This window comes from Osmia bicornis, chromosome 3, assembly GCF_907164935.1.
Source record: "Osmia bicornis bicornis chromosome 3, iOsmBic2.1, whole genome shotgun sequence".
NCBI lineage: Eukaryota > Metazoa > Arthropoda > Insecta > Hymenoptera > Megachilidae > Osmia > Osmia bicornis.
Window position 1 is genome coordinate 6347944 of NC_060218.1, and position 27585 is coordinate 6375528.

General features: G+C 36.8%; 1 protein-coding gene across 3 annotated transcripts in view; it reads right to left on the reverse strand.

Annotated features, from left to right (window-relative positions):
* The window catches only part of LOC114871130 (protein bric-a-brac 1-like), a 105215-nt gene extending 79513 nt beyond the window's left edge, over nucleotides 1-25702 (reverse strand). The window contains exon 1 of one of the 3 annotated variants that reach the window (XM_029176640.2): nucleotides 25624-25702. The gene's annotated coding sequence lies outside the window, so the exon portion shown is untranslated. Of the gene's footprint in view, nucleotides 1-2051; nucleotides 2417-25623 lie in introns of those variants that run through there. The other 2 variants (XM_029176649.2, XM_046285273.1) reach the window with 2 other exon arrangements.
* Nucleotides 25703-27585: the final 1883 nt, after the last annotated feature.

Consider the following 27585-nt stretch of genomic DNA (forward strand, 5'->3'; position numbering starts at 1 on the left):
ACGCGGCCTTCGCGAAACGTCAAACGTCTATGCTGTTTAGCATGCAGGGCCGTATGACTGAAAGAGGTTTACCCACGTTCTCGCCCTGATTACCTCTCCGCCTCCCTCGTGGAAACTAGACTATCATCGAGATACGTGTTTCGCGATCTACGGATCCCGTCCGTCGTGTGTCGTCGAGGAAATCACGTACCCGGGTAACAGCCCGAGCTACGGATGTTGATCGACTTTATCATCAGCAGACGGCCGGTCTCGCGTGTCGGTTAAAATTGAACGATCGTGGGCGAGCACGAGTCAGAGGAATTTCTAACTGTCAACAAAAGCGAAGCTTCCTCCGCGAGACGTAAAGCGACACGCGAGACGAACCGCGTCTAAAGTAGAACGATCTACCTGATCATAGGAGGATCCTCCTGTATCACCCTTTCACTTCGTCCACTGCTATCGAATCTTTTCTGTTGCTCGCTCACCGAAAATGCTCCTCAACGATCGCCCACTTGACTCTCGTCGTCCTCCAAAAATCTCGGCTTACTCTCTCGACGCACATGGGATATTTTCGTCCCGCCGTGACGGCTCACGGAACACGCACTCTTCGCCTCGCGTTTCTAATCCGACACCAAATCATTTCCTTTTATCTCTTTTTCTTAATTGAAATTCGTTTGTAAATTTTTCATTCATTTTTATTCACTCGGCTCGTTCGAACGAGAGAATGATTCACTTGTCACGCGCTTGACAGGAAGCAGAGCGCGCCGTTGAGTTAGGTTAGGTTACCGTGTAGGTTGGTTAGCGCTAACGTACTTTCGGCCAACTTTTCGGAAACTGTTACAGCTGACACGTTTCTCTCCGCTTGTAATCGTCGATGCGGGATAGCAAACACGCGTCTGTCACCACGTCTCGAAGTGCGTGCTCCATTGAAACGTGTATCACGATTTTTCCCCGATGTCTCGCACATCGATTCGACAGCGCACGAAAATCAACGGGAATCTTCCTTTACGTCAACGACGCTTTAATCGGTGACACGGATCGACCGACGTTGCTTTCACGAGTGCGTTTAACTTTTGTTTACTTTCCTCCGCGTTCCACGGCGATACGATTTTCCAGAACCGCGGTAATGGCTACACGTTTCGAATAGAATTTTTCTCATTTTCGAATAAATGAATCATGAACAGATTGTTGCACCAAGATTTTCGTAACGTTCGCCACTTTTCACTTGTCACGTGTCTTCCTGTACCGCTGGCGCGTGGTACATCGAATTTTTCCTACGCCAGGGCTAACGCTCGTGCCAAAAACGTTCTCGAGCTGATTATCGAAGCGTTTTCGTGCGACTAGCGCGTGGATGATCAAGATTTCATTGTTGACACTTCGTATCGCGACGATGACAGCGACGAACGACGATCGTATCCGATGAGAAACTGCACACGATCGTCGGTTACACTGCACGCGTACGAAAGCGTTTGCCAAAAGTTAAACGGCACAAGGTCGATCAACGTCGAGCGTGGTCCCGATGAGTTTCGTCGGTGAATTCACGATCCACTGACGTCTCGCGGGACGGTAACTGTCAAACCCGTGCGATTTCACGTGTATCTCGGCCGCGCTCTTCCTCCGACACGTAGGTTACGTTTTCTCGACGGTTAAATATCTTCGATCGTGTCGACGTATGGAAAGTGCGTGTTCCGCGTCCTTCGAATTTTCTCGCGACTCGGACCATGGTACCAGGTAATGGTCATCGGGTATTCTCGCCGTTTCCCACGGGACATCGGTCGTGACAGCAAACAGCAGCGGCGACAACAACAACAACAGTAGCAGTAGCAGCCAGTGTCGTGAAACGTAACAGGAACGGGCACGAACGAGGAGAGAAAATAAACTTTCTTCAACACCCCCGGTGATGAAATGAATCAAAGAAAGAATAATGATGATATAAAAAGAAAAAAAAAAAAATTGAAAAAAAAGATGACGATGAAAAATAAAGAAAACGTATGTATATTGATCACCAGTCGACAATTGCACGCACTTGGAGCCACGAATCTCGAATGGACACTTCGCATAGAAATATTTACCTTGCTACATGTAAAATGAATAGAGAGCCTGCCTGAATCGAACGAAGGAAGGCTCAACCGGCCCACTGTGACGTCGCCGGCCTACTGTCAGCTCAGCGCTCGCTCGGCCCCGCGGTCAACTAACCTACCGTGTTCGCCGCGCACACTTTACCGACAAAATAAATCAATTCGGTACCGCCCACCGGTTCAATTCGTCCACGATAAATCCGATCCGATCGAATAAATAATTTACGTACGATTCTCGGTTCGATCGTACGATTCGACGAATATCTAATGTCGCGACGGTCGCTCGCTTGACTAGCGTAGTAGTCAGGTGTGAAACGCTCACGCGCACAGCCGCACATATACAGAGACGGCGCACGTTTCCCTCGCAGATCTCGCGATTCGTAGAGCCATAGGCGTCGTTGGACCAAAAAAAAAAAAAAAGAAACAAAAAAAAACTCTTGTTCGTCGGCAGAAAGGTGGGAGGAGAGTGAGAGCAGCGTGCAAGAATATCAAACGCATTGACGTCTTACGCAGCGCGGAAGGTAATTATTTCGGACGTGCTTTGCCGCGCGGCTGACTTCGAAATTAGAAATTTCACACGGTACAGAGACGACTGGCGTAACTCGAATTTACGTGCGCGACAGAGACGAGTAGAGAGAGCGTTTTAAGCGTGACGAGGAGGGAGATACACAGATGCATCGACGGAATAGATATACACGCGTGCAATTCTGCACCGATTTGTCACTGATATTTTCCCTTTCCACGCTTCCTTTTGTCACATTGCCTGCGAGACGTAGCTTCCAAGACGGTTTTCTGAAATTTAGATGCTGCCTTTTCTTTTTTCACGTTTACATCGATGCTTTTGTGAATTTGAAACCTTCTTCGTTTTCTTATTCTGGCTCATCATTTGTCTTCTTTTCTTATTTTTATTGTGGAGTTAAAGATACTCTTAAATTGTATTTGTTCAATAAAATCCTCTTGTACTATTGCATTTTAAAATAAATTCTGATCTGTTATTCTATTGCCTTTTTATTTAATAGTAAAAAAGTGAAATTCTTTTTATTTTGTTAGTAATAAATTAGCAAGTAAGAAAAACAGAATCATGGTATGAAAGGCGAAGACTTATAACCTTTTTCACAAAGTACACAAAGACAAGATAAAAAATAACATAAATACATAACAAATGAGATGTTTTTCTCCACTAAGTTATTTAATATTTGCAGTTATCGAAGAAAGTGCAACTCATAACGTATCATAAAGTTTGTAGTTATTCGTCATCGAGACAGTTTTATTGGTCGCTTTTTGTAATGTTCATTTTTGGAAACATGTGCTGCCAGAGATACGTATTGCCAAATAAATTCATTATCTGCCTAGCATGGTTTATTTGAAAATTTACAGATATTTTCACGATTCTATACTTTAACAGTATATAAAATTTGAAAAAATTGAAAATTAAAAGATTTATAGATGTACTATATGGTTCTTAATACTTTGATAGCTTCGTTATTTAATAATACTATAGAAAATAATAATTGATCATTTTATAAAGAATGTAAAATGACAGGAGCCAGGTTTTATGAAACGTGCACTGGGTCAAAGTGTTTAATGTATAAATATCTGCAGTCTACTTATCACTGTTCTAGAGATTCCGGAAGTGCGACATGCGCGACTTTTGGATTAGAAAAAGTAAACACGCGATCGGCCAGGTGGCGCCGGATGCCGTTGCTACGTCGAACAGTTCCGCACAATGCAATGTGATATTTTAGAAACCCAAAATAATCTAATCAATACACCAAATTTGTATAGTATTTCAAAATTTACATTCATTATAAATGAATCACAAATAGACATAGTGGCCAGCACTGCACATTTAATTAAATAAAATACCTAAGAGACAAACTTTCGAGTGTTTTTAATATTGGACCAATAATATGAAATAATACATTTAGAAAAAATTGAATAATTATGTATTTATATTCTTAATAACTTGTAGTATAATTGACGTCTTACCTCATACGCCAATTTTCACTGTGGCAAGCGTCTTACTACTGATGTCCCTATCTACTGCGACAGCCAACGCGGTTGCACGTTGACCATCACAGTGGAAGTAGCCACATCTAGCAAGTCATTGAACATTAATTTTTTGTTAATATGTATATTTCTCAATTTACTATCTTAAATTATTAATGTGCTCTTAGTAGACCATTTTTATTTCTTAATTATTGAACGAAATTAAATTCATATTGTCAGCCATTATCAATAAAAACAAATCTAAACTTTTATTTTATAAGAAAAGTTATTTCTTTTTTATTTTATTTAATTTTTCTTTATGGTATCAACTATTATTTGGTCTAAATTTAGATTACGTTCATCTCATTAGGTATTAAAGTACAATGTTATGTTTCTTAAAAATTTAATTATATTTCTTATCTGATACCATAATTTGAGAATAATATCTGCCTTTATTCCACATTTTTTACAGCCATCGTATTCTCAAAAATAAAACTTTATTCCATAAAGCAGACAAGCTCTTTCACCTAGAATAATTCCTCTCCAAGATTCATACTTCAGAAACACCTTACATTATCTGCATCACAAAAACTCCTCAAACACGAATTAAAAAGTGCAAGAAAAACATGCATACCTCGTAGCTCGCAAACAATGTGTATACTTCATTAAACGCTTCAACAATAGCCGCAAAACACGGTAGCACGAAATATTACCCGTTTGACATTGCCTTGGAAAGGTTGTACGTTATGAGAGAAGAGAATGAAAAAAAAAAGCGACAAGAAGAGAAAAAAAAATTTTCCTCGACATCGATCGAGGAACAGAGCATATTAAGAATGGCGGTGTATTACGTGCGTTAACGTGTAACCGCACGGCCTTCTTTTGTCGGATGAAGAAACTATTGACATTGAGGCAATTCAATTTGCACGATGGATTTGCGTTTAGACTCGAGTCTAGCGGGGCTCCTCGTAAATTCCGGTTCTTACGCCGCCCGATCACGAGCTATCAAGCTAGGAATAATTTATCGGCAACGATCGCATTCAAGTAGCTACAATGAAATTATTCCCCGCGGCGTTCCGTTTGTGTGCGAGTTCCGCGTGTGCGTACACGCGGACGCGTGATCTCGCGCCAACACGCGCGCGCACACTATGCGACCATCGCGAACTTTACGGATGTACAGCCAGCAGACAGACGGGCGCAATTAGTATTATCTAAGAATCTACTGTATGCGACAAAAGTAGGTGAGCAATATAATGTGCAACAATAAAATTCATTCTTTCAATTGATTCGCTGATCAATTCCACTTTTAATTAATTTCAAAATTCATTACTCGATTATACGATTACTGTTCAATTATTCACCAACGATTAATTAATTTGTTACATAGGTGACATAAATTGATATATATTTGAAGCCACCTAAACAATCTTATTATTATTATTTATTATAGAAGAATTTATTATTCTAATAAAAGGACTAATTAAAACACTATAGTGCATTTCTTTTGTACTTTTCCTAATCCTAATCTATAATTCTACACATTTTATAATTAATTTCAAAATTGTTTAAAAATGTTCAATTTTGAACTTGCTCTCTACTCCAACTCTTCAATTCAATTATAACTATAGTTTTGCAATATACGATTCTCATTGCATGCTCTCCAGTCACTTTCGAACGCGATAAAAGCGATTATTGTCTATCGTGTTGTCTCGATGCAACGTTATTGCATGCTTGTCCACGTGCACGTTGTTTCTCATAGAGCGTCGGTGTACACGAAGGAGAGAGGAGGGCAGAGGAGACACGGACGGTCGACTGAAATTGCGCGTCTACGCGTTCTTAGGTAACCGAACGCATTGCATCGAGCGTTGCGTGAACAGAAGCTCTCGTGTCCGTGTGGGCACACAACAGCCTCGACTTGTGGCAATTGCCACAGTTCGTTTCACGTAGCTTTATTTTTGCTTTGCGTGAGCTCAGGTGCCTTCGTCGTCGTCGTCCACGTGACGCCGCTTGTGTATCTGCGTCCACGTAGTACGCTATTAGGTAACGCGTCGATAGTGCGTGAATCGGATTTGCCGTCGCAACGCTCGCCTACAGTACGCTTCATTGTCCCTCGTGTGTCGACGAGCTTGCACAAAAGTCTCTCCTGTGCTCTGTTCAACAACCGCTCTGTCGTCGATGATAAAACGCTTACGTTTTTCCGCAAGAACGTTTCATACTCTCGATTTTCAACAGGATAAGTTGAACTCTTTCGAAAATTTTTGTTTTCGTTTCAAAAGTTTGAAGATATAATTAGGGATGGACAGGTTCCATGTAGAAAACTTGAAACTGATTAATTAGTGTTTGAGACGATAGAAACTGAAATTTATAATAAGTACACTGGCGGTCAAGTCACGCTTCCCAGGTAAAATGGTGATGCCATGGGTCTCCACCCTTCCTCTTAGGCGGTCACGCGGAGAATGACAATGGAGGGGAGAAGGCTCCATATATATAGGTCCGTGACGGACCACCACTGGCGCGGGAAAATTTGAATTGATATTTTCCTTATTATTCGCATTCTTCAATTATATACTGAATTTTATAATATACAATAATTCCTGCTTTTTTCATGACACTATTTTCCTTCAAGTAATTAGGTTTATCACGAGTGTACCTATCCAACTTGCCTGCATTTCTAGTTTGAAATTTCTGTTATCTTGCAACAAAGTAAAAAGTAGCAAACTGGCCAGCTGCATAGAAAGGCGTTGTTGGTTTATGGCATACTTAGCGTGTGTTCTACATTGGTAGCATAAGAGAATAATGATTCAGCGGAAAAATGGTGGTAGCATCTTAATAAGAGATCTTAAGGATACGTCGATGACCCATTTGCAATGCTTTCGACACGGTGTTTTGCTCGCATCGTTGATGATAAAATTCACTCCCCCTGCACGCGCGTACATTGATATCGCAAATTATGTATTTTTCCAGTAAAATTCTTGATAATAGGTCGAAAAACGAAATCTTGTGAAAAGCCATGTGCGTGTAATGGAATGAAACATTGTTGAACAATGTAACACGGTTGCGAGCATGCCTCGGTAGGCGTCGGCGTCGTGAAATAGTGCAGAAACAAGTAAAGCGTCGAGTGTAATCTCGTGAAAGCATCCTTGGGTCAAAATGTGCATGCCTATTCCTGTTACATGCTCATTAAAGCAGGTATCTGTTCACGTATCTACTTACGCGTGCTCGTTCTTTTTTCCCTCCCCCCCCCCTATCGACGAATCAAATAAACAACTTTCGAACACGACAGGCACAATCATTTAGTTACCACGCGGATAAAAAGGAGAAAAGAAGGTTAATCTCAGACCTTAGATGACCTGTTCAAAATGCTTATTTCGAGATTGTGTAATAACCACCTCGTGACATTTCCATCGGTCAATTCAATCATCGTTGCCATTGTGCCGGACGATGCGGGGAAATTTCTTGTCAACTCGAACCTTCTGACAGATGATCTTTTTAAATTGAATCTAATTCCGTCGATCAGACTGATACTTGATGTTTGATCTTTTCCAAGGTAGACGTCTGCAATTTAGCTATGCTAATCTTTACAGCGTTCTGTCATTTTGCTCTACATCCATTTAATGAAATTTTCAAATTTTTTATATAATAAGTCTTTACCTAATGTCTAAAATAAATTAATACCTAAAACATTAACAAATTTTCATGACGTGGATTTACTATAAACGTGTAACTAAATTTTACCTTGAAAATTAATATTGAAATATATATTTTATTAAGAAAATTATCGAATAGTTCTGATTCTGATCAATTTTTGGTTAAAATGCTGTGAACTGAAAAATCTTCTCTCTACAATAATATTATTTAATGAATTTAATTTTTAGTTTATAAATTTCTAATAAGTGAAGAATTTGAAAATATTGAGAAAATTGTACACGTCTATTATATTATAATTAATTACTTAGTAATTGGTACTTTAGAATTGTCTTCAGAGATTTGTACGAACCCAGACTAATTATTTTATCGTTGCCCCGTATTTTTACCCCTTACGTCGATTATTCATTTTTATGCTAGGCCATTTATCGGTACGTTCAATTAATATTCTATCGCGAGTACCCTAGCTCCGCTTTCCTCTTGTATCGCGTGATCTATGTCTGATATCGACGGTGTTCAACTACTTGCTACCACAATTTCTCCGAGCCGATGCTCTTACCTTTATAAATAATCAAAAATTCGAGCCACGGAGTCGTTCTTGCTCCTCTTGCGGCTATTTGTTATTCTAAATCTCGATAGAATCGCGCGAATTGCTTATTCAAAGAAGAAAAAAAAAAATACAATTAAACCGTCTCGGAGTTTCTAAATTTAGTTTTATAAATGGTTTACTGGAGCCAGTTTATCAAGTGGCTAAATTTAAACAAATTTCCTGTGCAAAATTTAAAATCCTAATAAAAGAATAGTGAACTATATAATAATTAAATTACTAATTGGATTTAAATTAACTTTGAATTTACTGTCTTCCATGGCAATCAATGCATTAAAAATTATGAGGGGAACTGTAGCCCTATAATTCAAAGAAGAATGAAATTCTCATAGAGACGAGAGTAGTATCTTGTTAAATTTAATGCATCGTAGAACAAAATAGTTTATAACTGTCCGTTCGAACGACGCGATACGTCTCAATTAAAAATCCACGGTCTATGTGGCGAGGTGTCAAAACATTTTGCACGTCATTAATATAAAAGCGTGCCAGGTTACACACCTAACGCACACAAATATAACTCTTGTACGCGGCAACAAAGTTACTCTAATTAATGGTAGCACATTCGGTATTGTATAATTCTGTTTACGGTGGTGGCCGACCCGGTGCATACGTCATGCGCGCACCAATTTCTACGGCTGATTGTTAAGTTCCATTTATTGGGAGAACGGTAACACTCGAATGAATACGGGACAGGCGAAAACGCTTTTTAATATGATGAATAATCTGTGTGCATTGCTGCACGCCGCTCGATAAACGCAATGTCATCAATCAGGGACACCAGGAGGAATACTAAAATTTCCCGGACGATTTCAAAGATGCATGAACCGACGCGTGTAGCCGCGTTAAATGAAATTTCTTTCTTTTCAGGGCTTCTCTTTTTCGCCCAGCGGTTCTTTGAATTATGTAAAATTACGCTTGCTTATCGTGTCGTAACACCACGCGTGGGTAGATTTTTACAGTGGTTTAATGCTCTTCTCTGTTATGTGTTAATTTTAACGAGTAGCTTCCTTTTTTTCCAGTAAATATGATTAATTGTGTCACGAGTACACGTTTCTTTTGCAAACAAGTGAATTCTTTGTGCAAACTATATTCAAAAAATAATAATTTTGCAATATTTCAGCTCTGACTAGTTTAATCCATTTAGGCTTGAAACTAATTTTGTCTGAATTTTATCAAATTTGCAATATTAATTGAATTAAGAAGATTCGAAAATCATGTGGAAAATATGAAAAAAGAATTCATGTAAGGATTGCTAAGAATCATCCTTTCCATATAATACAGTAGACAAAATGAAACTTGAGTTGGCACTTGAATATATCTTTTTAATGAACTGTAAAAAAAATAAGAAGCTGATAATTTTCTTTCTCAACAGTTCACCCTTTAAATCTCCCAAAATGACAGTCACGGTGGAGCTATCTATCCCATTAAAATTAACAATGTAAAAGGACAATGCGTTGGGTCTAAACCCAGGCCCAATCGCTTCCATTGAATTCCACCAGTTGAACCCGGTCGTTCTAATTGGGTTAGGTCTTTTCTCAGATAAACGATAGGCATACGTTCGCCGGTATCGCGTTATTCCAATCGAAGAAAAGAAATTCCGCCACCTACACGCGTTCTCGAGATTCAATAAATTCAAAGAACCACCATTTAAACCATCGTCATCTTAGTTTCCTTTCATCAAGTAGAAGAGAAAATCTCTTATGTTTCCGATAGAAAGCAGCAAGGGTTTACCTTCTAAACGGTACCAGAAGGGGGTAGTTTCGAAGGGACGTATGTACCTGTTACGTCACAAAGCTTCGGGGTTCCAATCAAGCGTTAAGGGGAGACCACCGGGCGTCGTGGCACAGAATTTGCAACTATGCTAATAAGAGGCGAGTCGAACGGACAGCTAATGGCTGCCGAGAGAAAAAGGACGAGCAAAAGTGCACACAATGAATTCGTGAGGTCGTGACGCAAAGGAGAAAGAGAGAAAGGCCACGACGACAGAGACAAAGAGGGCCGGAGGACGAAAGGGTGGAAGGGAGAAAGAGGAATAGGGAGGACGGAGGGCGACCACGGATCAATCGTAGCCTTCCGTGTTCCCTGCCACCCCCTCGTCCCTGTCCCTGGCCCCTTCGACTTGCACCCCCCCTGCAACTCGCCGCCACCTAACCCCACTCCATCGACCACCCTTCACCCTTCTACTAGCTGCAACTCTCAACCCTCTACTTGCACCGACGTGCACGCGTCGTTACGCAGGCCCAGACCTGTCGACCAGACACAGACTCTTCGTCTCCTCTCTCCCTCTTCGCTCTTCTCTTTTCTTCGCCAACTCTCCGCTTCTTCGTTTCTTCCTTTTCCATTTCTTTCCCCCATCGAGTTCATCCGCATAGTACTTTCTTCTTTTCTCTCCACCTCCGTCTCCCTTTGACCCTCTGTCATTCTCTCGCCGTCCTTCCCTCCACCCTTCCCTCGCCCTCCCACACGTTCGAGGGCTAAGCGAGCCGCGCAGAGTAGGTCAGTGGCGTGAATGATCATCAGTATTTGCGCGCGTGTAGGTGCGTCCGACTACGCAGCCGCTTTCCACCCTCCTGCCGTTTCACGCGCACCCTCGCGTGTCCGCGAAAACCCGACGACGACGACGACGACTACGGCTGCTCGCTCGCCAGATGATTTCTGATTTACCCGCGTTTTTCTCTGCCGTTCCACATGCATACATTCATCGCGCCAGCTGTTGTGTACCTAGCCCGATCCAGCGGAACAGGAATGTCACGGTTTCGAGCGCGTTCATGCTTTCGCGGAGATATCGATTGTTCGAGTTGCTCGATTTGCGTTTGCTTTCGATTTGTTATGCCACTGGCATGGAGAAAACGAACCGCATCGATTCTGACCGGATTCGAACATGTTCCACGAATATTTTAAGAAATAAAGTTTTAGGATCCTTAATTTTGGATCGTTTAAGAGTTTCAGGCAATTCAGTTACATTTTTATTCCTGTGAACTCAATTTACTCGTATTTTTTGGGGATTTTAAATAAATATAATCGAATAAGAACAAGACTGTATCGTATGAGAGGATAGTCAAAGAAATGTAAATGAGAAGTTTGATATCGTGATAAAATGTCGCTGATTTCGATATCAGTTTCTATATAGTTGTTGGTGGATTGCATAACTCTCGCTGTATCTCTCGCGGCCTGTCATGTACCAGCGAAGGATGTGTGCGCAGAATTGCACCGTGAATTGGACGAGTTTCACGGTCTCGACCTTGGAGCGGTTTAACTAGTTTTCACAACTTCTTGCGCTACGTTTTGCGAGATTATTTTTACTTCCTACTTTAAGTATGTATGTCCGTATGCATGCTACGTGTGTAGATCCGACCGCGATCGTTTAAATAAGCCAACCCCTTTTCAACATTTTTTTCCATTTCCAAGGTATTCCGCGTATTTAAGCTCCGTGTGTCATGTGAGTCGAGGTTTATTCAGTTTAATCATGAAATTCTACATTTTCAAATGTGCACTTCACAATAACTATTCTGAAATACTTTTTACTTCTGAAAAACACATATTTTCAAAAAAGTTACGATTGAACTTCGGAAAAATTAAAACACCTAAAAAGAGTCTTAAGGCACAAGGGTAGAAGACTTTTGTCTTTCAGAATTATAAGATGCCTTTTTAAGCGACATATCCCTTGTTTATTAAATTCTTTGTAAAGATGAAAAAATCAAACTAGCTTTCAACTAGGAGATTTAATAAAATGATGACACCAGCAAAAGTGATATTCTTAATTTTTCTATGATTTCATCATTTTTGCGGTGTCGCCCTTGTTGCTTACTTTTTCAATTCGTCCCAGCATCGATCGACGTTTTCATAACACGATAAACGATAAAATTCTGAAAGGAGGATCGACGACGCAACGCGGACGGCTAAATCGTAATGTTTGAATGCGGGCGACCAGCCGTGCCACGGCGCATTGTCGAAAGCTGAAAGGCCAATTTGCTTGCGCTTTCGAGCTGGCTCGAAGTTTGCGCGCACGTTTGTTAGCCGGGTACGATTAAAAAAATCGCGCGTCGCTAATTGGGAAAGAACACCGAACAAAGGGGAAAGCGTCGTTGGAAAGCGAAACATTCGTTTGAGTTTCGCGATTACGCGTACTTTTTTACAGATTTACGAAGATGCATCGAGTTACGTGTCAGTGATTAATCTAATTAACGTAAAGGATGATTACGGATTCAGATACATTTGTTTTGTAACTTTAAAAAGTTTTTCTTCCGAAAAATTCTTATAAGTTTCATTCGTTTTAACTGAATTAGATATTCCATTAAATTCAGGCTAATTATACTGACATTTAAATGCTATGCAAAAACTTAATCAATTAAAATATAACTGACAGCAAAGATGTTGAGTATTATTAAAATGAATCTAAAATATTAAAAAAAAAAAAAGGGGTAAATTATTGGAAATGTTTCTGATTATCTGCAATGTCAAGGACATTTTGTAGTCATAAAGAGTAGTTCAAAGAGAGTGAAACGGAAGGGTATACATTTTTTCCAAGCAAGAGTCCAATGGTGGCTGCATTGTCGAGCCGAGTTAGTTTATGGGGACCGGAGTCTACGTAGACATCTCACGATCTAACCTTACCCAACCTCCATCCCAGCCTTTCCTAGCTTTAGCCTAGCCTAGAGCTGTGTAGGAGAAGTGCACTCCACCACACTGCACGGACGTCTGCCTAGTATTGATCCTCGGCTCAGCTACTGGCTACCTTCACCCACTAATAATTCTTGTCAGTCTCTCACAGGCTCGACGATTCAGGCCCACCTTTAGATCCATTTTTCTAAGACGCGGTTGGAAAAAATATCGAAAGAAATCAACGGTAGAAATGGGTGTCGTTTAGACGAACCCATCGACTATATCATTTCTTATTTTTCTGTGCGTTACAAATTTTTGTTAGATTCGTAGAAATATACAGAGTGAGTTGTGAAGAACAGAACATCTGGATATTTTTGTTATTTATAAAAATATGAATAAATTTTATTACAAAAATTATTGGAATCAATTTTTTGTAAATAGAAGATCTTTTGGGATTTCCCTAAATGAAATTGCCAACAATTTCCAATAAAACAATATTTAACTTTAACTATCTATATTGATTTTTTACTATTGTGTCAATTTGACATCAAGAGATAAATTAAGTTGGGAAATTGAAGGGTTGATAAAGATTAACCCTTAACTACCTTTAACCCATAATGTTAATCCTTAATGTTTAAGTAATATTACTTAATCCTTTTTTTTATTTTTAAGACTTTGTTAACAGTTCTTTGAACAACGTATGCCATTATCTACTTTTGAGTAAAAGAATTAGAGATTTAATTTTCCTCAGGGTAAGTCTGACCTTACGATGATACTTAAGGGTTAAGCACAGGTTTTCATGGTATCTTCTTACGTTCCTGGGGAACCGCAGATACCGGTCGATTAGTTTCGATAACGATGGTCTTGATATTTCGAGACAACGCAAGCGGCATCTGCCTCAAGTGGTGGTTAGGCGTCGAGGACGACGACGCCGGTGTTCCAGCGTCGTCGTCGTCGATAGACGTCGTGTCCCTTAACGACGTTCTGCGTTGCGGTGTCGAGACTTGGAGGGTTCTATATCGCGATGCTGCAAAATGTATGCCTCCTGGTGATAAACGGAGTCAACCCACACCACCTTACACCATCGACTACCCTAACCCTTCTAACCTCCAGTGGTTTCCCCACTTTTCATCCTCCGGTTATATCTCTTTCTCTTCCACCTAACATTTTACATCTCTTCAAACCACCGTGTTTCACGATCCCGGGACAGCTTCACCTCGAAACAATTTGCTAATACAAATGCAAGCAACTTTTTGCTTTAATGTTGGATGAAAATGAAACTGACCAATAGACTTAAAATTATGTAGATATTTTTAATTGTTTGCATTTTATGCTTTTAAATTTTCATTCGATTAAATGATACTTTTGGTGATATTGAATTTTCGATTGAGTTTTCTTGTTTTTCCAAAAACTATAATATTCATATTGCAATCTATTTCTTTACAATTCTTTCTATACTCGCAATGTTTCATTGAAACAAAGAAGTAAAAAGAGTGAACACGTTCACTGGTACGATAAAAACAGGTGTATATACTGCGGTATGCTATAAGAACTGTTAAGGACACGATCATTTCATTTCTCAGTCTGATTACTCAGTATGCAACTTCGTATGTATAATATAACCAAACACAATTCTTAACTGATATTAAATATGCATCGAATTATTTAACATGCCTCAAAAGATTTAACCCTGCTGATGGTAGAGACGCAAAAAGAGATAAATGAATTTGTTAATTCTTGAAACGGTATTAACATACAGTTAAATATACCATTTTTAAACGGAAGGATTTCATGTACTGAAAGAATAATTTTTAAGGGAACAGTGTAAAATTTAGAAAATAAAGATAACCTGAAATACAGGATTAGATTAAAATTGGAGTTCTCTCCATCGTCTGCCATCCGAGGGTTAAACAAAAGAGGTACCCTATAAAACATTACACGACAAATGTCTATTTATTATAAAGTATTTAAATCCTTTTTTCAATCCATTAATACTATACAAAAAACCGTATTTTTCAGTGGCCAGGAAAATCCACGATACCACTTGATAATAAAGAATTAATTGTTAAATTACGAAAACCTCTGTATACACCTACTCACGAAAATGGTAAATTAAAATAAAACCACTAATAAAAGTCATTAAAGAAATGAAGGAAGAAAACAAAAAATTGAAGAAATTTTTATTTTCTGTTTGCGACGGATTAAATGCATTCAAATTGTATCGCGAAGAATCGAGAGGAGAGAAAAGAGAGCGCGTGGCAAGGTCTGGGAATCGGATTCGCTTTCGGTGGTCGTATGCACACGGGGCTGCTTATCGCTCGCGGTGCATACACGTGTGTATACGTGGGAGAGAGAGGGGGGGGAGGCGCATATGCACACACGGGCATCCGGTGCAGCAGCGTGCTGCACCGTCGAGAGAGAGTACAAACGGCTGAAAGCGAAACGTAAACAAACAGGTAGCTCTTCATCCAAACCAAATAGCGGACGAGTAAAACTGCGGCTCCCGGTGTTGGGGAGGCCGACAAGCGCGGAAACTTTCTTCCCTTTGTTTCCCATTATATTTCCACATTACTTTTTTAAATGCCCCGTTAAATAGTAAGCGCCACGAGTCTCGTGCAATTTTAGTCATTAAAACAAAAGGGGGGAAAAAAGAAACAGCCAGAGGAAAGTATGAAAAAAGAAGAGAGATAAAGAAGTGAGAAAGAATGTACCTCCTGGCTGGTTATACTTGGATCCCGTATGTGTGTTTTATTTAATCCTTCTCTTACCACGCTTGTTTTATAATTCTAGAAAATGTGCTACTTAAATTTTTATAAATAACCTACTTATTTAATTTTTTTAATTTGCCATTTTCGTGAGTGGGTGTATACAGAGGTTTTCGTAATTTAACAATTAATTCTTTTTTTAAATTCATATTTGTTTCAGACTTAATTTTGGGGAAAATTGTGCTTTAAATTTTGCAATATCAATTTTTACCCTATTTTATGTATCCATAAACACAGTTACTAATAATTCTAATTTGCACTAACATAAATTAATAAAAATAATAGCTTTTAAATATTTTGGGCTACCTTACAAATTTTATTGATCAAATTCAAATTTTGAAAGTTAAATAAAAAAAACCTATTCCTGCATTTCATTTCCCCATCCTGTATATTCATCATTCGCAGCAAAAGGGTTAATCAGGATAGCGAAGTGCGTTTTAAGTGGACATTTCAGCGGATCAATTAATATGCATCATTAGAGGGTATTGATTGAATATCTGGTTGCTTCATTTTTTTTTTCCTTTTCCTTTTAAATGAATCCCTTTTTCGGTAGGAATTTCATTTCACGGGGATAGCCAGGCATGGATTTTTAATGAAATCACCCGAAGGTTTTAGCAAATATATCTGGTAATATCGTGAACGATCTCTTATGTTTCTCGATAATTGCTCGGTCGGAATTGTGCTTAATTTATTAGTCGTTGGAATAAGTGAGAAAAATCTCGTTTCTATAAATACTGTGACGTTAACGTGACAGGAAACGTTTTCTAATAGAATAATTTTCCTAATGAAACGATGACACGTAAAAGGTAATTAAATTCGAATATTGTATGCAGTTATTTATATAGTCTTCCATTGTCCTTTAATTTTGTATAAGTTTTACTTCGAATTGGTATGATGAAGCTGCCAGTAATTTAATAAATTGTTAAATTATATACTACAATAATGATATTTAATGTGTTTTTATTCTATGGAGTTTTTCATATCTGTATTCAATATTTCCTATCTTTTTAAATATATTATAATAATTGTAATCCATTTAATTCTCTTTCCTGGAATGGTTTTAATTAAAAATCATATGTTCTACCCTCAAAAACACTGGAATGAAGGCGAAAAAAAATTCACGATTCCGTTTGTTCATTTACAACCGGAATTATCAGAGATTTTCATTGCAAGTTCTTTCTAATGAATCTATGTTACAAATATTTCCCGTTTAACTTTTTCTCTAGGGTTTTTCCTTCCTTTAAACAATGATCTGTAGAAGATTAATTATTATTATTGGAAGTTCCATTTAGTTGAAATTGAATTGCCTTTATTACTATTCCAGAAATTTCAATTATTCTTATCTATCACTGGTTATTATCACTTAATAATTAAATAATCATTGTTTCAATCCTTTCCCTGTATAAAAAGGACATGCTTGTCTGAATTAGTTTCATCCTCTGTTACATGCTAAAATTTCATCGATATCAGCTTGTGTAACATCCCTTGCGAGTTAAAGAATTAAAGGAGCGTGCAGTGTTGCATCGACGCGTGTCGACGAGAGGTGGAAAGACGAGGACTACAATGCAAACACTTCCACCGGCAACGGCAATTGTTCGCGGAATAATGTCCCGCTAAGATACAAAGAAAAGCCAGTATCTGCACTCGATTCTACGTAACGGCCAAGGTAAACGCGTGTGGCTTGTGAAAGAGAATAAAAAAAAAAAGAAAAAGAAGGAAGAAAGCACAAAAGGGATTGCGCTCGTCGATAATCGTACACGCGAGACCGTAACACCGTGCTCCCTTTGAGACTAGAAGCCGATATAATGAACATTCTTCTTTCCCTTTTTTAAATTCAAGCCCTTTTTCGCCGCGTAACACCGCTTCTCGCTCGCTTCACTCCGCTACGGGCCCGCGATCCTTCTAAATCGGCGTTGTTGCTCAATTTTGTTCACCGATCAAAGCGATCCGTTTTAGCGAGTTAAAAACGGTGCTCGAGTTACGAGACCCCTTTTGACCCACGTGTTTTCCACGTTTAAACGAAAACCTCTATCCCCTCCCACTCCTTTTCTCTACGCCCGCGTTTCGTAGCTAGGAAAATTATTCACCTTTTCACTCGGGGGCTTATGAAAGTTTGAAAGTATTTTGTAAAGTAATTGCTTCTTTATTTTGAGGAAAATGAAATCGTTCGAGCGAATAATTCCCTTGCCCCGGTGAAACTGTTCAATGTACTAATGAACATTGATCGGTTCGGCGGTTTGTTTCTTTGCGATAGGCTCGTAATCGGGCATAGTTTGCATAAAGGTACAAAGTTGTACGGTTAAAGTTTCTGCTTCTGTAAATCGTTAAGAACCCAGAGGGAAATGGATCAAAGAGAGGAAGTGCATTGTATACGGAGCATGACTTATGGATTAATGAGTTTTAAATTGTACGTGATTAATTGTTCTAGTATTCTAATTAGTATTGCAGTCTGTATCGTTTTTTGTATTCGAGGTATGATGGTTAATGATTTATTGGATGAAAGAGATAATTAAAAGTAGATTGAAAAAATATTATTTTTGCAGAAAATTAATTAAGTTTTTGGGAAATACTCATTAATCTTTGATTTATTTCTTTTTCACTATAATTCATCATTTTATTAATTAATAGTCAAATTTGTAATAACAGTCGTTATTAATTATAGCAGTAAACATATTAACAAAATTAAAATAGAAATTTGACAACTACATAACAATATTTCATTGATAATTTTTGGGTTCAAAAAAGAGATAAAATTGAAATTAGTAAAACTAGTAGATTTTGAATTTGTCATGGAATTTTACACGGAAATTAAGTTGACAATATAGTGCATAGTTACTCAAAAGAGTAAATGAGTAGGTTAAGGAAACTTGTGAATCATCGTGCGAAACGAATTTCACGGTACCGAGGCTTGGCCGAAAAACGTTGTCGACTGGTGAAAAAATTTATCCGAAGAATATGGAGATCACCTAGGGGAAGCTATGATAAAGCTTCAAGGAAAATTTATCAAGATGTAGAGTATGAGAAAGGAAAAGCGCTTGGTGAAAGAATATTTCTTTCGCTGCTGGAGTGATTCGTTTTTCGATGAGTTTGATAAGTGTTGCTAGTTTGCTTTCATTTTAGATAACATTCTTGCATCCTAAACTCAAAATTTCACAGAAAAATACTTATAGTTAGACTTACAGTTTTTAAATGTTATAGTCCAAAATGATTTGTGAAATAAATTTATTATAATATTTATTGCAAACAAATTTAATTTATTCGAACTAATTCTGTTTGTAATTTAAATAATTAATGATAGAATGATTTAAAAAATCTACAATTTTTAACGTTTAATTCATAATTCTCTATTATTAATTTATTGTTCATTGTTAGTCTCTCATTTGGAATTGCATTAATATACTCGTAAATTCCGTGTTAAATTAATAATCCTATAATACTGTTATTAAAATCAATATCATCGTTAAATCGAGTTCACTCTTAATTACCAATCCCACATAATTTACTAATTTATCAATTATTGGTAAAAATATGATTCACTCCAGTTATTACATAATTAACAAAAACTTCAAGTACCATAATATTTTTTATGAACGAGATTCTAAAACCAATTGAGTGGAACATTTAACATTTAAAAAATATTAACCTCTTCTTAGAATTTCCTTTCGATCAAACATTTCCGAGATTCATCGAGCAGATCGATCACCGAAATTCACCCTACTCCCGGAGGATAATCAAAGTCGGTTCAAACATTTTCTGGGATCAGGAATTTCGTTCTTCCTAAAGTTTCTCGAGGAAAGCTCGACAGCGGCTGCTGACAACGCGATTCACGGACTTCCATGGAATCAGTGAAAGGAAAGATTGGAGCGAACGGCGAAAACGGTGATCCTGGACGAACGACGAAAGGCACAAAGAGAGGTACAGGGCGGTGTTCGTTGACGCAGAGGAAAGAAGTGGTTCATCGTCACGCTGTCTGCCATCTGCGTGCTACTACTACTTCTTCGAATGACCGATTTACACCGCTCCTGTTACGGGGGTAAGGCTCAGCATCGCGTGAAAAATCGCGAGATACAATCACCGAGGAGAAATGAAGAAGAAATTTCTTCGTCCACTGGAAATGACGTCGAATGCCGTGATGCTTGATCCAGCAAAGTAACACGTTAGTTTTTTCTCTGACGTTAATTGGTAAATTGGAAAGTGTGATGTATAATTTTCTTGAGGATATGAACAGCTGTAACGATGATCTTACCGAGTAATGAAAGTTAAATACTCGGAGCAGATGGGGACTATTTGGTTCGGTTTGCTTGCGTTTGAATGAAGGAGATTTTATGCTTGATTTGATGCTCGCTTTTGGTTTATGTTTGCCTTCTCAATATTGATGATAAATTAAACTAGATGATGTATTTAACGTGTTTCCACATTGTTATATTATAATAAATATTGTTTTGATCCCATTTTTAGTATTAATTATAAAAATTAATGGCAACAAAATATGTAATTATTAACAGTAACAGATATTAGGGGTTGTTGTATATTTCATTGGAACGTTTAGCTATTCATAAAAATGTAAATATCAATTTGCACTATGTATACGATTGCTTTGATCTAAAATATATTAACCCTTTGAGCTCGATTTGTTTTCAATTTTATTGCGCGTTAACTTGCATTTATTTTAAGTCAAATTAAGTAAATTAATGTAAAACGGTAAAATTTAATGTGTTTCTATTATTCAAAAAAATATAAATAAATAATGTCATTTCCAGCCTAACATACCAGATCAAAGGGTTAAAATATAGTATCGATGAAGATATTTTATTCAAGATTTATAAAAATGCAAAATGCACATTAATTGATACGCGATACCTATTCATAAAAAATGCAAAGATATCATTAATATTCTTAATAAAAGTATAACTTTGAGATTTTGTATTTTCCACAGAATTTCTGTTTAATTTCAAGCGTCAATTAGATCGTAACATTTCGTTAAAATTACGTTTGTAAACACGGATTTGCCTGGATAATAGTTCATTAAATTTGCATCAGCAAGGTTTCAAACATTATCCTCTGGAGTTTCGAAAATATCATTTCGCAGAATGATCAATAAAACGTGGCAATAATACTCTAGCAAAAATTTATCATTACCAATGATTCATTTCAAAGTACCTATAATTTAACACTAAATCTGTGCTCAAACGTAACTAATTAATTACTAAACTGCACTATTTCATAAAAACTCTTTCATAATTTCGAATGGAACCTTTCTTCTTCGCATGATTATTGCAATTCACCCTTCAGGACGATCGACCTGAAAGCCAAGAATGCACTCGAAGACCCTAACGCAGCGTACTTCCTGTCCGTTTAGTTAACTTTGATCTGAAATCGTGAAATTGCGATCGTGTCACGGGTGAAATTAAGAAACACTTAAATACTCGGCGTCGCGTTAATTTGAAGGCGTGTTAATAAATCGCGTTTAATTGCGTCCCTGGTTTTCATCGTGGGTCCTTGAAGTGCCGAAGGGAAACGAGCAGGGCATTGTAAAAATCCTCGATCCGCGCCACTGAACCGTCACCGAATGATTACCGTCGCATAAACAAGCGAACACGATAACAATAATCCCAGTGTCAATTATCTGATTGGTGACGTTATGCAAGTCGACCACGCTTCTATCGATTTCTGATACGTTCACCGTTAATTTCGCTAATGCACGCTTCGTTAATTAAATTAATTCATTTTCTAATTACGCGTTTCGCTTCTCGGGTAAACTACGACACGATTTAATGGACAATAAGCGACACGATTTGTTGGCTTTATTTTGCGACAGTAGTTGATCGATACTGATGAATAACAAAAACATTTCTGTACACATTGCCGGACGAGGTAATTTTATCCTTAATCAATTTACCCTTATTTCATAGATACAGGATGAATAATTCCAATAACTATCTTGCTTTTGTTTATAAAATTTCAGGTTTCCTTATTTCACCTAATATTAGGTAAAATTTAATTTTCTTTTTCAATTCTACAAAATTTTATCTAAATTTCAATTTTGTTGTAATTAAATTTTAAAACACAAATTTATGTCCTTATTTTTTTACTTTTTTTCAACATTTTGTCCAATAAATTGACATATAGGAACGGATTGAGGTTTCAGAGCCTCAGAGCTGTCGAACCTTCGGGGGCCCCCTTCAAAAATTGAAATAAAAGATTTCAGTCAATATTTTTTAACATAATAATTGAAAAGCTTAGAAGGAGGCCCCGTGAACAGAGGAATCGAGGGCTGTAGCCCCTTTTAGACCTACCCTTAATTCACGGCTGTTAACGTATGTGATAATTACCATTGTAATTGAATGAAAATCTCTGGATATTGTTAATAAAGAAAATGAAAAGTTTTGTTGCCCCCAGTTGCTGTTTTTGTTGACGATTGATTAAAATTAATTTGGAGAGAAAGGTTGGTATCGAGCGTACACCGAGTCATGAAGAAAGAATTGTGATATAAATGTTGTTATACTGTCAGAATATTGTTATGGCTACAATAAGATACGGCTATCAGGACAATGTTGGCGATAGTTGAAGAAAAGTGATACATACATCAGTTATAACACGTTTACTGTAAACATGAAGTATACGATGGTCACAAAAACACTCGATCGAAATACTATTATTATATTTCAAATCTGTTCATTTTTCTTTTTCAACTGCTACGTTTTATCGGAATTGTTATTATACTTTCAGGTCTTCAGAAAAACGTCCAAGTGTTACATTCTGTTTAAATATTATACTATCTTCCACTCGATGAACTTTGTTTACTAAGAATGTAAAATTTTCCAGCATAAAAATTGATTAATTATAATGCAGAAAAATTCGTTTATTGATCTATTTGAGTAAGGAATTCAAACTCTGAGATTAGGTATCCTTAATCAATAAGGAAGTAAATCCTCCTCGAGGAAAATAAAAAAATGGAGTAATAAGGTTCTTGAAAATGTTTCTTAGCTTCTACTATATAAATAGCTATATCATCGACTAAAATCTGAACCTATTTCCAGCCTCATTAAACGATTTAATTCTTTCCTATGATAACATACAACTGTCCATCAGAAGTTAATAAGATCCAATTCAAGGTACCTACATATTGAACAATTACATCAATTTGTACGTATCATTAAGCAAATTACAATCATGTAGTTCACACAATTACCCCATAACAATATTTCTTTTGTGATTCATATCTGGTGCACTTGTACATTAGATGGTTCATTGTTACTTAGTTAGGGCAATGATTGGACAAAATGTTCACAAAAAGTAAAAAAAGTAAGGACATAAATATGTGTTTTAAAATTTAATTACAACACAATTGAAATTTAGATAAAATTTTGTTATTTTTACATTTTTTAGAAGGAGCATCAAATTCTGCATTTTTGTATGGAAGATTTCGTATTTGAATCGTTGCAATTCGAGAAAAATTGAAAAATTGTAATAAATATAATGGAAAATTGATTTCAACAAAAAATTATATTTCTGCAATTTTAGTAAATAATTTCTTGGGGTGAAAATACCAATATCAGGAATTCAATTACCACAATAATACAGTGGTGCAACTAGAGGAGAGGGGGTTAGAAGAGCCAGTTGAGCCCCCAATTAAGAAATTAGGAATCTTGCAATATTTTCTAAAATATCCAAAAAAATTGTTGGGAATAAACAAAAATGAAGAAAATTAGACTTAAAGATACAGTTAGCATAAAATCCTTGATCTCTCTCGATCTGATGATTATAATTATGCTATTATCCTAGAATAAAATGAAGTGGTATACAATGAATACCTAATCTAACAATGAGAAGAAAATTTGCAAAGGACAGCCATGTTTTGTAGCGGTATCGTACGCGTGGCTGATCTGTTCTGCAATTTCCTTAACTTTGCGGAACCGCGAGACCAGTCCGTCCAGGTTTTTCGCAATCAATTCGTCTCGGGTTCACGATTCACTAACCTTTGAACGGATCGGAGCACCGTTTTCTAGACACGCCAGGAAACCGATTCGAATCGGTTCTTCCCCGCGTCATAGACGCCTCTTTGGTTCAGCGACGTGAAATTGTTTGTCGCGTAAAAAAGGATCCCCCTTTGGACAGCTTCCCTTACCGCTTCTTTTCTTCGTTTGGCTCCGCTCGTTCGGATCGATTCATTAAAGGAACGAGATAAGTCTTTGACTGTGGGATATACTTTCAAAAGGGTTGCGGTAATTCGCAACTGATACTTTTCGAAAAAATATATATTTTCATCAATCAAAATATTTGTGATTATTTTAAAAGAAAATCAATTTATTTTAATACTCGATGGTGGCAAAACTAAACAACGTTTAGTCAGAAAGATTCAAAAGAAGAAATATGACACTTTTACATTAGGCTTTTAATTTATGAGATAAGTAAATAAAAATTATCCGAGTACCCGAATTACCTGTGAGATACCCGGGTAGAGAAAATTACTCGAGATACTATCTTGAGTCAAATCAATAGCTCCTATTCTACATATACGACCCATGAAATTGTTCTCGCCATAGTTAATCCAAAATTAAAATTCAGCACCTTGGAAAGCATGGAGGTGCAATCGAATAACGTAGCAGCGCCATAAAACTTCACATTGTTGGGTGGAAAAATCTCTGCTCGGTCGGTTACAAAAGAAGCCGTCGAAAATTGCAACCATTCGTCAAAATTTCGTTTCACCTATCCCGTTTACCTTCCGTTTCTATAGATCCGACGCCGTGGACGGAATTAATAGACAAAGCATCGATGGAAATACCATAAATTGTCTCCTCTTGGTCGAATTTGATAAATATCGAAGGAATAAACGGATTTACGAGCTTCAAGAATTTACACAAGTTGCACAGCACGCGGTTAAATATTTCTCACAGCCTCGACGTGAGTTATTCACTACGGTTTCTACTTAGTTGCAGCAACAGTTTTTCATTCGACACGGACGTTAAAGATAAAAGACTGATTTATAAGTTCGTTTTTTAACCGGTGGCTTCGATGGTAATCCCGTTTTCTTGAATCGCCATTGTCTCGCTTTCGCGTTTGCAATTTTTCCCCCGTGCAACATTGTTATTCCTCGGGGGAAAAGGGCGACCAACCGTCGAATTTTTACGTTCAAACGATCGAGGAATAATGGCGACGACCCTTTTGAACGAGGGAATAAAATAGAGGGAAGCATGAACGAGTATTAAAAGAGAATTTACAGGATAAAATCAAAATCGAAACGCGGATAAAGCACGGAGACAGAGAGTTTCTTTTTGAATAACTCTTGCGAAACACACGACACACCGAGTTCGTGTTCCACGAACGAATCGAATTATGCAACTGCTAAACTGCGCGAACGATTTCACCATGCTTCCGCTTTTTGCTGCGCGAACCTTGAGGAATTTAACGCACCTTGGGTGTCACGGTTTATCGGGAAACACCTCTATCCGAGAGAATTTTCTGTCGAATTTTATGATAATGGATACGCTGAATTGTGAGATCAGTTTGCTACAAGGTAACGCGAGTTTGTAGGGAAATAGTTGCAAGATAATAAAAATTTCTAAGTTTTCAGTTAATTATAAGAAAAGTTATGAGATTTAATCCCAGTATGGTGGAATCGGGTCTCTATTGACCACAATTTTATTTAATTTCAGATTCTTTGTTATTTTTAATAATTTTATGTATTTCATATTATTTTTCTAATATGTTAACACATTTCAAAAATCTGAGTCGCAATTGAAGATAATTGAAAATTTTAAAAATCAAATAGTGAAAAGAATCTGAAATTAAATTTAAATTAACACTATTTAAATGGATCACTCTACAAATTAAAGAAAATGTAAAAATTATACCCTGATGAGGAGCCTCATCAAGGGCCGAAAGATTGGAAAATAGAAAAGAAAATAAATTGTTATTTAATTAATTTCTTCTGTTTCATAAATGTTGAATAATTACTTACCGATTGATGTGAAATTTCGATGATTATGCTGACCATCAGTGCCATTGGATTCACGCAGGCTGGCATTTATTCGAGCCGCATCGTCGAAGGACTTTCGTTTCTCAGATTAAAGGTCGTGCGTGCGTGAAACGAGCAGAGGAAGAAAAAGGAATAAGGAACAGCAGGCGAAGTATAAGCGGAATGGACGAAAGCTTCCATGCTACGAACAGCGTCCAGTTTTTGCGGCTTTTAGAACGCAAAAATACCATTACCGCTGACCTGCACGCAGAATGCACGGAAAGCGCCCGCGGTCTTTTTGTGCGTGCAATAATTATAATCGTTCATGGTGCGCTTAGGGGCCCGGAACGCATCCGTCAGATGGGATCCTTGATGCCAGCTTTCGTTCACCGAGACCACTGTAAAAGAAGATTCAACTATTAAATCATTTATTTAACATGTTCAATGTCTGGTATTACAAGTAATATTATAAATTAACCCTTCCGACCCGACACCTGTGCATTGATAAATGCAGGAAGGAATTTCAATTTTGATCAAAAATAATTTCAATTAAATTATTTTCATTTTATAACGTTAATTTGATTTCTTTACTTTATTAATATTTTGGAAGCTATTAAAATTTATAAATAAAAATATTTTTGTTATCTGTGGTAAGAGTTAAGTTTGAACAATTAAATATTAATCAAATAATTAGAGCAATATATTATTTTAAATAATATTGCTATCATATTAATAATCTCAGAGAGAACATTGAAAGCTGAAATATAAAAATTAATTATTCTTATCTTTCAAAGAAAAGATTAATTTCTGCTATTTCTTGCTAATTTAATCTATAAATATAATGTTTGTTACCATTTATATTTTTTCTAACACCCATCTAGGAATTTATTTATCTCTTCCATGGAAAAGAGCAAATTAAGATTGTCATTATTTGTTGAAGGTTACGTTTATAATCGTTGTATGAATTTCAAAATTCTAACAAATTTCAAAAAGACTTACATTGTTCGGATGAAAGCACGTAAAAGATGCTTTGTTAAAAAATCATAAGAAGACAAAACGGAAAGCCGCTTTGTTGAAATTACCGGACAATGAACAGTGAATGAGCGAAGAAATCTGCTTTTGTAGTAATTTACAAAGAGTAACAAAACATTGGTGTTCGTAATAAATGCAGAAAGGAAGGAAATTGTCCTACTGACGCGTAAAAAATTTGCTTTTACGATAATGTACTAAAGAATACTTTGTATTATCCCTTTAAAGAACATCTTTTTTCTACCATTAAAATAATACTTGTAATATCTAATTTAGGAAAATTGTCACATTATTCATAAGGAGGAGGAACTTTATAATGAACTAGCTTAAATAATGCATAATTTGTATAATAAATGAAAATAGAAATTTCAGTTTTATTGGAAAATAATTTCCATAAATTTCTATTATTTTATATTTCACAATGTTAATGCATGTAAGAGCCTTAAATATATTTTTTAATATTTGTTTATCACTAACAGTTTATCAAATAATTTCTTTTTTTCAAATTGAAGACTTTAAATTATCTAAACTCCAATTATTGAAGTAATTTTTATTATTATTATATTCTCGCGTCACAAAAGCGTGAGAAAATATTCAAATTTAAAATATTAGTTAAAACAGCGTAATACTAGAGGCACCTAATTCAATTTCCTAATAATTAAAAATTTCAACACATTAAATATCTAAATAATCATAATAAAGAATTCCTAATTAAAATTATCCTAATTGAATTATTTTAATTACCTAAATAGTGTGACTATTCTAGGTTTTATAGTTTTACTTTACAAGATATTACATAATATTCCAAATTACATTATTTTATAATGCATATCAAAAATGATTGGGTTTGGAAAGCTTGAAGTACCAAAAATCTTTCGAAAGATGTTGACGCACTTTGAGTTAATTACACGAATTACGTTCAAGGCTGTCGGTGAA